General features: G+C 35.7%; 2 long non-coding RNA genes across 7 annotated transcripts; both read left to right on the plus strand.

The window, feature by feature from the left end:
* Nucleotides 1-10,013: 10,013 nt before the first annotated feature.
* LOC112098293 lies at nucleotides 10,014-12,967 on the plus strand. 6 transcript variants are annotated; one of them, XR_002905407.1, is made up of 6 exons: nucleotides 10,014-10,879; nucleotides 11,098-11,322; nucleotides 11,473-11,575; nucleotides 11,777-12,213; nucleotides 12,295-12,384; nucleotides 12,457-12,967. It is a non-coding gene; the product is annotated as an uncharacterized LOC112098293 (long non-coding RNA). The 6 variants fall into 6 exon arrangements; XR_002905404.1 differs by having other exon boundaries at nucleotides 11,823-12,213; XR_002905408.1 differs by having other exon boundaries at nucleotides 11,823-12,213; nucleotides 12,468-12,967.
* A 12-nt stretch (nucleotides 12,968-12,979) lies between these two features.
* LOC112098295 lies at nucleotides 12,980-14,443 on the plus strand. The gene is made up of 5 exons (XR_002905411.1): nucleotides 12,980-13,359; nucleotides 13,447-13,519; nucleotides 13,635-13,722; nucleotides 13,838-13,943; nucleotides 14,023-14,443. It is a non-coding gene; the product is annotated as an uncharacterized LOC112098295 (long non-coding RNA).
* Nucleotides 14,444-15,848: the final 1,405 nt, after the last annotated feature.

Consider the following 15,848-nt stretch of genomic DNA (forward strand, 5'->3'; position numbering starts at 1 on the left):
ATGGTATGCTTGTTATCAATTCCAGTCTAATTCATTCATGCTTTGATGACATATGCGGTGCAGCTTCTTATCTAAGACCTGTATATGTTCAGTCATCATTCAGTTCTGTATTTGGCTGCCATTCTTTCAATGAATTCAAACCACTTTCTGAATACTTGCAAATTCATCCAGTGTTGTCATTGAGATGCCAATATGTAAAGGAGCAATAGTTGCCCTTGATAGTATGCTTATTGATTGCCTCTTGCCTCACTCAGCCTAAGGAATCTGGTTGTATGGTGTTCTTGTAATTTCATTTGGAGATAAGTAATATCTGTTGTTCAAATGTATTTTATATACAAGCAGTTAATAATTCTGCTTGCAGAAAGCTTACAAAGGAGCTGTGTGATGTAATAGAAGACTACAGTCTGGTCAATTTTTCAACCTTAGATATTCAGGTCATCGGTTTCTCTTGAATTCTTTCTTGAGTTTCTTTGAATTATTTGTGAATAAGATCTTAGTTGGCTGCTCCTCTTCAGGATAAGGAAAGTGTGGCAAAACTCGTGAAGCTGATAGATAAAAGCAATGGGTACATCTTTGCTGGCATGGATGCCAGTGCAGTTGAATTCAGCAAGATTGCCGTTCGCGATGTGGATTGGGATTATTACAGATATCCTTCTTTTCACCTACTTTCAATCTTGTGATTCTCATATTCATAAAACTTTTATCTTTGAATTATTTGTGATGTAATAACTTGTGCATTTGAGAAACTAATTTTGCTGTTAGGCAGGTTTCAATCTTGATTCATGTGTTTTTCATAAATGTACCAAAGTTATGGAAACTTTTCTTTTTCCCAGATATTGTATCTGCACTTTTTCCCATGTAATTGAGTCAGACAAGTTTTGCTTAACAAAGATGTCTACAGTCGCTGAAGTGCAGGAGGAGTACATTAAGGATGATGACAACATTGATTAAAATGGGACGTGAAGATATATGTTGTGCAAACCGTAAGCCTGCCTCTTACTTTTGTGCATGTTTACTTGCTTGTGATTCACGTTTGTTAATCTATTTTGCTATCTTGCAGGATTTTTAAAGTTTTCAATCAATCAAACATTTAACTCAAGTCCTTAGCTCTTCACTGCTTGAATGGTGGTTTTAATCAAACCCCTCCTAATTATGATGTATGGCCCGAATCTCGGACTTTTTGTACAATATCAAGCGATTTTTTTTTAGTTGAATCGGCTAGTGTACACAAATGTCGATTATTGATTTTTCTCTAGTATTGTTTGTAATTACAAGAAACGAAGTAATGAAATTTATCACTGCGTTCATAGTTATGCTTAAGCTCAAAGATCACTGTCAAGATCATTTTGGGGCCTCTATTTGTTCTATAACATGATGTTGACACATGTCAAATTATGAAGCTTGTGATTAAAATACTTTTCACATATATATTTTAAGTACTATTACTAATTAAATATATGAATAAATATGGTCAATGAGGAGAGGATAAAATAAAATGGCTTCATTTTTTGAATTACTCAACTGCTTCAAACTTCTAAAAAGTAAATATACAATGAGTGGAATATTGAATTGAGTGCGAGCTGCGGATAACTTAAAAAAATTAGAATACAAGCTTCAAGGAAAGTGTATTACTATTCAAATGTTGATTTCAAATTAAGAAGATATGCCAGCAAATTGTATAAAAATGTATAAATTGATCAGTAACATTAATTCCAAATGATGAAATGAGCTATCTTGATCAAAAGGTCAAGAACCTACCTTACTTTTCTTAGATATAACTTGCATCAACCGTTGTGGTATTGATACTTATCTTGAGCAAGTGAAAGTGAAAGTTTTCCAATTGAAAGAAAGTGAAGGGAAGATGCGATGCTCTAATTATTATTATTACTGACGTGGTCGAGAAGTAAAGCCATGCATGTGATGAAGCATAAATAAGAAAGCTATGGCCCGGAATTCATTTTCACTAACACTTCAATATTCTTTTGATCACTTTTGCAAACATCAATTTGTCTCTTCTTGTATTCACCATGGTTGATGCCGTCGTTTCCCCTCTCGTGGAGCAGCTGATTTCCTTCGCTGCTAAAGAGATAAAACAACAGGTGATCGAAGTTATATTATAAATACTTCTAATGATTTTAATTGGTTTTGTTTTATCGAAAACATTATCTTTGCTTTATTTTACTTATTTAGTCATTTTAAATTTTGAAATTTGAATTGAATTTAATTAAAAGGTGATGTGGTTAGTAACCACTTATATTTATTTTGTTTCATTTATATTCTCAATAACTACCCATATTTTTTATAACTTATTGTAATCCCGTGTCTAAGAAATTATCAAAACCCACAATTTTAACTCTACATAAATATTCTATGTTGAGCTAAGTTTTTGCATAACATTCAAGTTTGTCAAGTAGTCATTAATTTAATGTTTAGTAAAAACTTATCTCTGAAAAATTTCATAATTTTCTTACATTCTTTGAGTTTGGTAAGTGACCTCATATAATTTCTTTTCAATTTAAATTTTAATTTGGTTTCTATATAGTCTCTTTACTTAATTTGTATCATTTATGATTCTTAGATTTTGGGCTCCAACTTTCTAGGATTTGATAGTCACATTTTATGGCATGCTTGGATTGATTTTCATGATTTTTAGTACTCGTTAAGTGACTTAGAATTTGAAAAACGTTTGAAAGGAAATCTGTTTTACGGTTCTGTTTTAATTGACCTTTTAGTGGAAATAAGATGCTTATAACTTAATGTGGATGGTTCGCAAAATCATGAAATTTGGATAGGATTCACTAGAAATATGAGACTCTCCATAAAGTTTCATAATTTTTATTGGGTCTGGGCTGTTACAGGTGATGCTTGTGACTGGTGTCGAGAAGGAAGTGAAAAGCCTTACGAGCCACCTTCAAGCCATTCAAGCTGTGCTCGATGATGCAGAGGAAAAGCAAGTGAAGGACAAAGCTGTTAGACGTTGGCTGGGTAGGCTCAAGTACGCATCCTACGACATTGAAGATGTGTTGGATGAGTGGATCACAGATAGACACAAATTGCAAAGTGAGGGTGGCGTTGATGACAATGCTCTTGCTGCTCCTCAAAAGAAAAAGAAGGTATGTTTCTGCTTTCCTGCCTCTTGTTTTGGATTCAAACAAGAAGAATTTGGTTTCAGACAAGTATTTCTACGTTATGACATTGCCAACAAGATCAAAGAAATGAATGAAGAGCTACATGATATTGCCACTCAAAAAGACTTGTTTAATCTTGTTAAGAGTGGCAATAAAAGTGGTGAAAGACCAAGGCGTGTACAGAGTACCTCCTTGATTGATGAGGAAGAGATTTGTGGTAGAGTTGGTGAGAAGAATGAACTCATAAGCAAGCTGTTGCGTGAGAGTAACGAGCAACAAAAAGGCCTCCATATCATCTCAATTGCTGGTATGGGAGGCATAGGGAAAACTACTCTTGCACAACAAGCTTGTAATGATGACGAGGTGAAGAGAAAGTTTGACAAAATTATGTGGGTGTGTGTGTCAGAAACTTTTGAGGAGTTTAGGGTTGCCAAAGCAATGGTTGAAGCTTTGGATGGTCGTGAATCTCATTTAGGTGAATTCCAATCTCTTCTTAAACATATTGATGAATCCATTGCAGGGAGGAGCTTTCTTCTTGTCTTGGATGACGTATGGGATGGAAATTACGTGAAATGGGAACCATTCTATCGTTGTCTAAAGAATGGTCTCCATGTAAGTAAAATTATAGTTACTACACGTAGTGGGTCCGTTGCATCCATGATGGGATCCATAGATATTATTCCCATTAAGGAATTAGCTGAAGAGGAATGTTGGTTGTTGTTTAACAAGATAGCATTTTTTGGTAGGCCTATCGAGGAACGTGAAAAATTCGAACGAATTGGGCGAAGAATTGCAGGCAAGTGCAAAGGTTTACCTCTTGCTGCAAAGATATTAGGGAGTCTTATGCGCTCTAAACAAACTGAAGAAGAGTGGAAAATAATTTTAAATAGTGATTTATGGAAAGTAGAAGAGATTGAGAAAGATGTTTTGTCCTCCTTATTGTTGAGTTTCAATGATTTGCCATCTAGAGTAAAAAGATGTTTTTCATATTGTGCTGTCTTTCCAAAAGACTACGATATAGAAAAAGACAAACTAATTACATTGTGGATGGCTCAAGGTTATCTTAGTGTAGAAGAAGATGAGGAGATGGAGACTATAGGTGAAGAGTATTTTAGCATCTTAGCTTCTCGCTCTTTCTTTCAGGAGTTTGAGAAAAGTTATGATAATCGTATTATAGAGTGCAAGATGCATGATATGGTACATGATGTTGCCCGATTTGTAAGTCAAAATGAATGTTTGTCGTTGGAAATTAATGGTACTGAGGAACTAAACGTCAAAAACTCTCTTGCTGAGAAGGTTCGTCATTTAATGTTAAACATTGGTAAAGAGTCTACATTTACTGTCTTTACTTTTAGAGTTAAAAAAATTCGTAGCCTCTTGATTGAAAATGGGAGATATGGTCGTCCATCATTAAATGGTGAGATCCTAGAAGAATTATTTAGGGAATCGACAAGTTTAAGGGCATTAGATTTTCCTAGCTTTTATTTGCCTTCAGAGATTCCAAGAAATATAGAAAAGCTGGTACATTTATGTTACAGAGTATGATAATATGGTACAGATGAGAGCATCTGATTAAATGGAGCGGCTGATGCTTACGTGTGTTGAGTTAGTTATCCAGCTCAGCAGCAAAGATAACGAACTGTACTGCATGCATATTAGATCCAACAAACTGACAAGCTACGTGACGCCTCTGATCTTTACTATAAATAACAAGTTGTAATCATTAGTCAAACTAATGAGAATATGATCATTTTTCAGATCTGGTTCTTTATGATTTTCTTTTATTTTCTTGTTAGTTTCTCTTAAACCAAACACTATATACAAACTCTTTCATGGTATCAGAGCAAACAAATGGCAAATTCGAATCAAAATTCTGGATCTTATAGTTTTATTACTCCGATAAAACTAGATCATAATAACTTCATTGTTTGGTGAACTCAGATTCTCACATCCATTAAAGGAAATGGTTTAGAAGATTTCATCAATGGAAATCAAGTCTGTCCGGAAAAATTTTTCTCTGCTACAAGCTCTGCTGCTGGTTTCTCAACTGGAACAGAGAATCAAGAGATCAATCCAGCTTACACAATGTGGATAAAGACGGATCAATTGATTCTGAGCTGGATGCTCTCATCTATTCAGCCAAATCTATTGACAACTGTGATCCACTGCTCAACTGCAAAGGAGCTGCTGGATACACTTACAAGTATGTTTGTTTCCCAGTCACAAGCTAGAATAATGCCTCTAAAAATGCAAATCCAAACTCTTAAAAAAGGCTCGATGTCCATAACTGATTATTTTGCAAAAATGAAAAGGATATCTGATAGCTTAGCTTTAGCTGGAAAACCTGTTGAAGTGAATGATTTCGTTCAACATGTTTTGACTGGATTGGATTCCTCTGATTATGAATCACTAGTTACTACTGTGTTAGCTAGAGGAGATAATATCAGTCTTGATGAGTTTTATTCATTGTTATTGAGTCATGAAAATCGTGTGGAACAAAAGAGAGGAAAAATTGCAAGTGATGTTACACATAACTTGTCAGCTAATGTTGCTCAAAAGCAGTTCAATCCTGGTAAAAACACTAGTGGTAATCAGAAGTTTAACGATGGATCGTATGGAGGAAGTTATAATTCTGGAGCTGGATCTAGTGATGGTAACTTCTCACAAATTGTATGTCAAATCTGTTTCATTCCTGGTCATGGTGCCAATAAATGCAGGAATAGGTTTAACTCAGCTTTTGTTCCTTCAAGAAATCAAGGAAGAGGTGGTTTTAATGGAAATTTTAGGCCTGGTCAGAGGCAGTATGGTAGAGGTTTTGGCTATGCTAATGGCAATAGGTATGGCTTATGGAAATTTTGGTAATTTTGGTAGAAATCTTAATCCTCAATATGGTGCTGGAATTGGTAACTCTCAGTTTGGTAATTTCAACATACCAAGAGCACCTGGTTATCAAGGCCATTTGATGTATTCGGATCCAGTTGTTTTCAATGTTTATCAACCATCTAATTCTCATGGTGGTTACTCTCCTGCTCATGTTTTTGCTCCTACTGGAGATTACTCTGGATCTCCTTCAGTCCCTGTTCCAGCTCTTGCACCTGAGATGATTGAAGATCCAGCTTGGTACATTGACAGTGGTGCTACTAACCACATCACAAATGACCCAGGTAAATTACTGGATCTCAAGCCATATGTTGGAACTGACAAATTGCTTGTTGGGAATGGTTCTGCATTGCATATTCAGCATATTGGATCAGTATTGCTAGCTACTACTGCAAATAAACCCTTGTGTTTAAACCATGTTCTTCATGTTCCAAATATTAAGAAAAATTTACTCAGTGTTTCAAAGCTCTTAGTAGATAATAATGTGACACTTGAGTTTTTTGCAAATGTCTGTGTTGTCAAGGCCAGGAACTCAGGGATCACTTTGCTTAGAGGAATTGCAACAGGGGGATTGTATCAAGTCCAATCTGCAGCTCAAGTCTCTGAAACTAGCTCAGCCTTGTCATGTCAACTTTCTTCCAATAAACCTCAGTCTTTGTTTGCTTTTCATTCTCCTTTGTCTAGTGATATTTCTCCTGAAATAAGTAAGAGTACTTTGTCTCATCATTTGTTGTGTAAATCAGCCTTGGCTGTCAATACTAGCTCAGTCGATGTCAATGTTTTCCATAAAAGGCTAGGACATCCTGCCTTACACACACTCAAATCTGTATTGAAAGCTTGTAATAGTTTCAATGTACTCAATAAAACTCCAAACTTTTGCAATGCCTGTCAACATGGTAAAAGTCACCTTTTACATTTTGGATCTGTTCCAACAAAAACAACTGCACCATTACAACTTATATATGCTGATTTGTGGGGACCATCACATGTTGCATCCACTCAAGGCTATATATATTATTTGTCCATTTTAGATGATTTTAGCAGATTCACATGGATTTTTCCTTTGACTGCCAAATCAGATGCACTCCAAGTTTTCACAGAATTCAAATCTTTTATTGAAAAACACTTACAACAACACATCAAAACAGTTCAAACAGATTGGGGAGGGGAGTTTAGAACCTTTGCATCATATCTCACTCAGTTTGAAATTCAGTTCAGGCATCCTTGTCCACATATCCATCATCAAAATGGAAGAATTGAGAGAAAACATAGACACATAGTGGACATTGGCCTCACTCTGTTAGCTCAAGCTAATTTACCACTTAAGTTCTGGTGGAATGCCTTTCATACTGCTGTATTCCTTATCAATAGACTACCCACACCAACTTTGAATAACATTTCACCTTACCAAAAACTTTTTCAGCAAGTACCAGATTATGTCTCTTTTAGGGTCTTTGGTTGTGCTTGCTTTCCTTATCTCAGACCTTATAACAGACACAAGCTCAGTTTTAGATCAAACAGATGTGTTTTTATTGGGTATAGCTCTTCTCATAAAGGGTATCAGTGTCTTCATTCATCTGGTCGTGTGTATGTGTCCAATCATGTCATCTTTGATGAACAATCTTTTCCATATGTATCTGGATTAGACTTCTCTTCCATTGCTCAGTCTTGCAGTCCCTCAGATATTTCTTCAGAGTCCAAAGTTACCCTTGTTCCAATCCCACAAGTACAATCCCCCCTGCAAGAATCTCCAGCAAGTGATTACCTACCTGCTGACACTCCACAGGTATTCTCTCCTTCTTCAACCTCCTCTTCATCTTCTACTTCGACATCACATACACATCCTATACATCATACACAATCTCCTCCTCATAAATTACCTGCTGCACCACCTATAGGTCATCCCATGATAACCAGATCCAAGGCTGGTATCTTTAAGCCTAAATCTTATTTAGCTGCTTTACTAGCCATACCTTCAGAACCTACTTCTGTTTTAACTGCTTTATCTGATCCAAAATGGTTTAAGGCAATGCAAGAAGAATTTCAAGCACTTCAGAACAATCATACATGGGATCTGGTTTTGCCAAGTGAACCAGTTAAGGTAGTTGGAAACAAATGGATATTCAAGATAAAATATCATGCTGATGGAACCATTTCTAGATACAAAGCCAGGTTAGTGGCTAAGGGGTTTCATCAGACACAAGGAGTTGATTACACAGAAACATTCAGTCCAGTTGTTAAAGCATCCACAGTCAGAGTTATTTTAAGTTTGGCAGTTATGAATAAATGGGAGCTCAGACAAGTGGATGTGAATAATGCCTTTTTGAATGGCATATTAGTTGAAGATGTGTACATGGGGCAGCCAGAGGGCTTCATTGATCCATCTCGACCTCTTCATGTCTGTAAGTTGAAAAAGGCTCTCTACGATTTAAAACAAGCCCCCAGGGCATGGTTTGAGAGACTGAAAGATGCTATGGTTGTGAAATGGGGTTTCCACAATTCAAGGTCAGACAACTCCCTTTTCTACAAGTGGATAGGTGATCAAGTAATTTTTGTTCTTGTCTATGTGGATGATATAATCATAACAGGCTCAAGTGATCAAATGGTGCAGCAAGTAATTACCAATATGCAAAATGCTTTTGCTTTGAAGGATCTGGGCAAATTGAGTTATTTTCTTGGGATAGAAGTTACCAAAACAGCATCTGGAATTTATATCTCTCAATCTAAATACATAGCTGATATTCTAGCCAAACACAATATGGCTGACTGCAGTCCAGTTCCTACTCCCATGGCCACTGGTCATTATCTTACAAAGGGGTCAGGAAGTGTTATTTCAAATAGTTCTCAATATAGAAGTGCAGTTGGAGCTTTATAATATGTGACTCTCACTAGGCCAAAAATAGCTTTCTCTGTAAACAAACTTAGTCAGTTTTTAGCTTCACCAACAGCAGAGCACTGGGAGGCTTGTAAAAGGCTTCTTAGATATTTGAAAGGAACAATTCATTTTGGATTACATTTTTATCATTACGGCACTATGCAGATAAATTGTTTTAGTGATTCAGATTGGGCATGTGATAAGGATGATCGCAAATCAGTGGCTGGTTATGCTGTTTATCTTGGTTCAAATTTGGTTTCTTGGTCGTCTAAGAAACAAGCAGTAGTTTCCAGATCAAGCACTGAAGCTGAATACAGAGCTTTGGCTCAAGCTACAGCTGAGGTTACTTGGATTCAGTCCTTACTGAAAGAGCTACATATTCATCTTGTCACAGCCCCCATAATGTGGTGTGATAATCAAAGTGTCATAGCTTTAGCTCACAATCCTGTTTACCATGCTAAAACTAAGCATGTTGAGCTTGATATTCACTTCATCAGAGACAAAGTAACAGCTAAGCAAATTACAGTTCAGTTCATTCCCAGTGAAGACTAAAATGCCGATGTTCTTACCAAGGCACTAACCTTCAATCAGTATCACTATCTAAGAAGCAAGCTGAATGTCCATCCAGGTCAGTTCAGCTTGAGGGAGGATGTTACAGAGTATGATAATATGGTACAGATGAGAGCATCTGATTAAATGGAGCTGCTGATGCTTACGTGTGTTGAGTTAGTTATCCAGCTCAGCAGCAAAGATAACAAACTGTACTGCATGCATATTAGATCCAACAAACTGACAAGCTACGTGACGCCTCTAATCTTTACTATAAATAACAAGTTGTAATCATTAGTCAAACTAATGAGAATGTGATCATTTTTCAGATCTGGTTCTTTATGATTTTCTTTTATTTTCTTGTTAGTTTCTCTTAAACCAAACACTATATACAAACTCTTTCAATTTAAGATACCTTAATTTGTCTTTTCAGGAAATAAAGAAACTACCGGAGATACTGTGCGAGTTATATAATCTAGAAAAGTTAGATATTAATTGTTGTTCTGATCTTAGAGAATTACCCGAAGGGATTGGGAAGTTAATAAACATGAAACATTTACTAAATAGAGATACTAATTCTTTAAGGTACATGCCAGTAGGGATTGGGAGATTAACGGGTCTTAGGACCTTGGGTGAGTTCCACGTGAGTGCAGGAGGAGGTGTTGATGGTAGGAAAGCATGTAGGCTTGAATCTCTTAAAAACTTGGAACAAGTATGTGGTATACGTAGACTGGGTGATGTATCAGATGTAGGCGAGGCTAAGCGATTAGAACTTGACAAAAAGAAATACCTCTTCAGTTTGACCCTTGAGTTTGATAAGAAGGAGGAAGAAGACGGAGAAAGGAGGAAGAACGAGGACGATCAACTTCTTCTTGAAGCCCTGCGACCACCTCTGGATTTAAAGGAATTAGAGATAGGGTTATACCGAGGCAACACTGTTTTCCCCAGCTGGATGACGTCATTAACCAACTTAAAGAGTTTAAAACTCTCTTTCTGCGAAAATTGCGAGCAGCTGCCTCCTTTGGGAAAATTGCCGTCCCTTGAACAGCTCTTCATATCGTACATGTCGAGTGTGAAAAGAGTGGGTGATGAATTTTTGGGGGTAGAAAGTGATCGTCATGACTCATCGTCATCTTCATCAGTTATTATTGCCTTCCCCAAATTGAAATCACTTAGTATTGAGGGATTGATGGAATTGGAGGAGTGGGATTATGGGATTACAAGAACGGGAAACACCTTCATCAACATCATGCCACGTCTTTCTTCATTGGCAATTAATTACTGCCCCAAAATTAAGGCACTGCCCGACCACTTTCATCAAACGACAACGTTGAAGGAATTGAGCATTTTTATGTGTGGGCTTCTGGAAGAACGTTATTGCAAGGGGGAAGGAGAAGACTGGCCTAAGATATCACACATTCCCAACCTCCATATTGGGCTTTGACAAGTAATTTCTTCTCTTACTCTGATTTGCTTTTGTTGTTGTTTTTAATCTAATTAAGAAGCGTAAATAGCATTTTGAATCAAACTCTATATCAGAAATCTGCAATACATACTTTCTAATATTCTGATTTTCATATCTTATGAATGTACGATTTTTAATTTGTGAGATGGGTAACGTTACTGTAAAAGATTATTAATGCAATATGAGTAATTCTTTTGCAGGACAAGTGACCTACATTTAGTTTGGCTTTGGAGTTGAATAATAACGTTTCAAGGCCAGGACCCAACAGCAGGAAAAACAAAAAAAAAGGAACGAAGCTTACTTTTGCCACAGATTACATGTATTGCCACTATTGACAAGTTTCTGGACAAGTGATCAAGGGTGAGAGTGGTGCTACAACATTGAATAAAGCAGTCGTGACTGAATTTAGGTTGATGTCAAAAGTGGTAAATTATTTGCATGTGTAGCTAATTTGACCATTTCCTGATCCATAAGTCTATATTAATTTTGATTTTTAGTTGAGTGATTACATTTCAAGGTTTGCTTACTTAACAGGGCGACCAATTTCTTTTAACTAAATGTATTATATGATGCAGGAAGCAAGGCAGGATATGAAATAATGGCAGTTGGCAGTGAATGGAGGCCCTTGACTAAATTCTCAAGCGGTTGCACTGCACTTACGCTTATCCGTAGCCTCAGGTAATTTCTTCTTCTGCATTTTTGTAATTTGTTATCTAATTAAGGGGCGTAAGCTATTTTGAATCAAATTCTATATCAGGAATATATGCAAAAGCTATTTTGAATCAAATTCTATATCAGGAATATATGCAACATTTTCTAAAATTTTGATATGTGAATAATGATGGTAATTTCTCTTTTTTGTCTGTCATCGAATGTTAGATAACATTCACTAAGACTCTTGAGAGTCATTTTTCGACAATTGCAGGACAAGCGACGAAGAGTGAGAATGGTGTTAGATTGGGGATTGAGGCAAAACGAGGTAAATAATTGGCAGAGAATTTGGGAGCTTGAGTGTACTGGGATTTGCAATTACAATCTTACTCTGCCTTAGGTGATTTCTTCTCCTGCTTTGTCATTGGTTGTTCTCTAGTTGAAAAGCATTAAGTATTTCAATCAAATTCTATACCAAGAATATGCAAAACTTTATTTCCATCTGTTTGCATTGATAACTTTGCGGCATATGCGCTAGTTAAAGAACAAACAGAAACAGAGGTCAGGAACAAGTTTCCTCTGCCGTCATATTTGAAAATGCAACCATTTCCGGGAAGTAGTTGGCAGCAAATTCATATAAAGTGTAGACAATAATGAGCAAAAAGGTGATTCAAAATTTTATTTTTTTTAAATTAATTGTTAGGTTGGAGTTGTTAAAAGGCCATTGAGCTAACTTATGTCGTTAGTTATCTAGATTGCAGGGGGTCCCGAGACTCAAAAGAAGCATTGAATTTTAAAAGGCATGCAATAATTCTTGTGGGCGTATGTCAAGTCATGTAAGTTTGAATGTAATTATTGGTGAAGGGGTTTCATTTTCTGTCTCTAAATCGAGATACTGATTCTTTAAGGTACATGCCAGAAGGGATTGCGAGATTAACAAGTCTCCGGACATTGGAAGAGTTCCATTGAGTGGAGGAAGTGCTGATGGTGGCAAAGCATGTGGTATAAGTAGACTGGGAAAGGTGTTAGATGTGGGTGAGGCTACGAGATTAGAGCTTAACCAACTGAAATCCCTCCTTAGGTTGAGACTTAAATTTGATGGGGAAGAAGGAGAAGAATAAGTAAGGAGGAAGAACGTGGATGATCAACGTGTTCTTGAAGCCTTGCAACCACCTCTGACTTTGAAGGAATTAGAGTTACTGTGATACAGAGGCAACACTTTTCCCCCCTAGATGATGCAAAAATTGAAGGAATTTACCAATTTAAGGAATTTGACACTCTTTAAAACTGCAAAAATTGTGAGCAGCTGCCTCCTTTGGGAAAATTGGGATCCCTTGAAAAGCTCAGCATATCGTACATGGAGAGTGTGAAAAGAGTGGGTAATGAGTTTTTTGGGGATAGAAAGTGATCATTGTGACTCATCTTCATCTTCATCTTCATCGCTTATTATTGCCTTCCCCAAATTGAAATCACTTTCAGTTGAAGGATTGATGGAATTGGAGGACTGGGATTATGGGATTAAAAGAATGGGATACACCTCCATCAACATTATGCCACGTCTTTCTTCCTTGGAAATTAGTGTGGGATTACGGGATCGCTTTCGTGAAACAACGACGTTGAAGGTATTGCACATTGTGCATGTCGTACTCTAGGAAGATGTAACAGACAGAGGAGAAGAGCGACTGGCCTAAGATCTCTCACATTCCAGACACCATGATTGTGTGAAAGGAGGCCCTCGACAAAATTCTCTAGGCGGCTACATGGAGTACAATCGTAAAATGATAATGCCACCACGCTGGGTCTTAATTAAGGTTGTGAAATATTATTGTAAAAGATGATTAATTCAATTTGAGTAATTTGTTTGCTTTGATAATGATGGTGCTAGATTGGTGAGACAGGATATGGTTCAAACCCCATTGGATAAAGCTATGGACATGGTGGCTCAACTTAGCTAGATTGCTGTCAAAATTGGTAAGTTGGTTTGTCAATGTATTGATGCTTTTGTTTTCTCTCAACTCTAATTACCTTACCTTCATTTATTTGGGCTCTGGAGTTAAGAGTAATAACTTTCGAGGTTCTCAAACAGAGCAGGACAACTGGACCCAAAAAAAGAAAAAAAAAAGGAAAGAAGAAGAAGCTTAATTTGTGCAGATCACGTATTGCCGTTATTTAAGGTAATTCTTGTTTACTTGCGTCTGCTATATAGAGTGCGCGTTCTTGCTGGTTTCTCTAATTCATCAAATGTTATTTCCATATGTTTCCATTGATGTATTTTTGCATATCAAGCAGAAACAGAACCCAAAGAAAATGAAACCATTTTCGGGCAGCAGTTGGCAGTGAATTCATGCAAATGTTGATGCCATTCATAGATATCAAAGACGATGATGAGCCAAAGGTGATGAATCATAAATGCATAATTACCAAACCTCCATCCTTCTCTCATTGTAATTTGGTTTGAAATGAATTATTGCCAGGTAATTGAGCCGATATTGTTAAAAAGCGTGTTGAGCTACCAAAGCTAAGAAGTTGTTGCCAAAAATGCAGGGGATCACAAGAAGCATTGCATTTGAAAAGGAATGAGATTCTAGTGGCGACATGTCAATCCATATGAGTTTAAATAAGTTTAATGGTTCAAGAATGTTAGCTTCTGGTTCAATTTGTGCATTCAGGTGCTATGATGCTGCTACTGGGAAATTTGGATCCCATATTCGACATTCCTCACATCAGGAGCTGTGGATCTTTAGACATCAGATTTTAATTTCTGTAATGTTAAATTTCCCAAAACATTAAAAAAAACAATGTTGTATACATGGTGAATGATCTGGCGTATCTATAGGTATTACCCAAGACATTTCTGAGAACCTGAACTAGGAATCCTTGTATTTTTCTTTATGTCAAGACAGTGACTTGAAGATTTTAGATTATTTTTTTTGGCCATTTTATAATTGTTGGCATATTGAACTTGAGTAATTTTGATAAACCCTAGTTCAGGAATGTCTGATAGAAATATTGGAGACTTGAACTTGAATATTAGATTTGAAATTAAAGAGGTAAGCCATTAAAATACATCAAAGGATTTGGAAAATGGAGGAATTGGAATATTGGTATGATGGGATTACAAGAAAGGGAAACTTTTGCATCAACATCAAGCATTGGGCATTTTCATTTGTCCTATTCTAACACCAGTTAGGAATATGAACAAGGAGTTACGCTATGAATTAAGTAATCTGCCAGTAATGCAAGCATTGAGTGTGAAGAGCTTCACATAACTTTGAATTAGCTTATGATTTAACACTATTTCTTTTTGTGTGTTATCATGCATTACGCCGTAGATGAAAAATTTGAGGAGTTGATGATGGTTGTACATATAATTGATAGGTAGATAAACGTTAAATATCGTTTTATAAACCAACGCGATTAGGTTACGCTTTCGATCAAAAATGTAATTAAGTCTCATTTTAATCTAAATAATTCAATGAAATTTTGATAATGCTTTATAGCGAAATTAGATAACGCTCTAATTCAAATGACTCTATAAGAAAATAATTTTTTTTTTTACTATATTGAGAATGCAAAAAAATATTTACGATTTTATGAACTTATATATATATTTAATCTTTTAACTTATTTTTTATTTAATAAAATGAGGACTCCCTCCTTGGAAGCTAACTTCATACATACATACATATGTCTATATATATATATATATATATGACTTGGTTATTAATATTTCATTTCTACAAATTATATTTAAGTCTGTCATTTTTTTAATTCATAATCTAAAAATGAGACCTGAAAAATTAAATTACAAATTGAAGAATTTAGATTGTATTCCTTATATTTCAGTTCATAAAAACAATAGGAAAGCAATTCTTCGATGTGTCTTTTGAATAAAATAATGTTCGAAAAACAAAATGTTTCTTTTTTGAGAATTGAACAGTTTTTAAATTATTTCCGAAACAATATATTTATTGTTCACCTTAAGAAATAATTGATCAGATTTAAATTAAAAACCAAACATATATTCAATTGCTACACCTCTTTCTCTTGAAAATGCGATGTTATTAAAATTAAAGCTTCAATAAATTTATCGAAATTAACAATAATCAATAACATGTGACAATACTATATCAATAGTTTCCAATATTCACAGTTAAAATATATAAAATTACCATCATATAATTCTATATGATTAAGTGCTAGTAGATTCAACTAATAGGCTTGGAGCTGATCACAAAGTAAAGGCATATAATCATTTCCCTTCCTTACTTAACTAATATATCAAAATTTTATTATATAA

The sequence above is a fragment of the Citrus clementina genome, unplaced genomic scaffold (genome assembly GCF_000493195.1).
Source record: "Citrus clementina cultivar Clemenules unplaced genomic scaffold, Citrus_clementina_v1.0 scaffold_5, whole genome shotgun sequence".
Taxonomy (NCBI): Eukaryota; Viridiplantae; Streptophyta; class Magnoliopsida; order Sapindales; family Rutaceae; genus Citrus; species Citrus x clementina.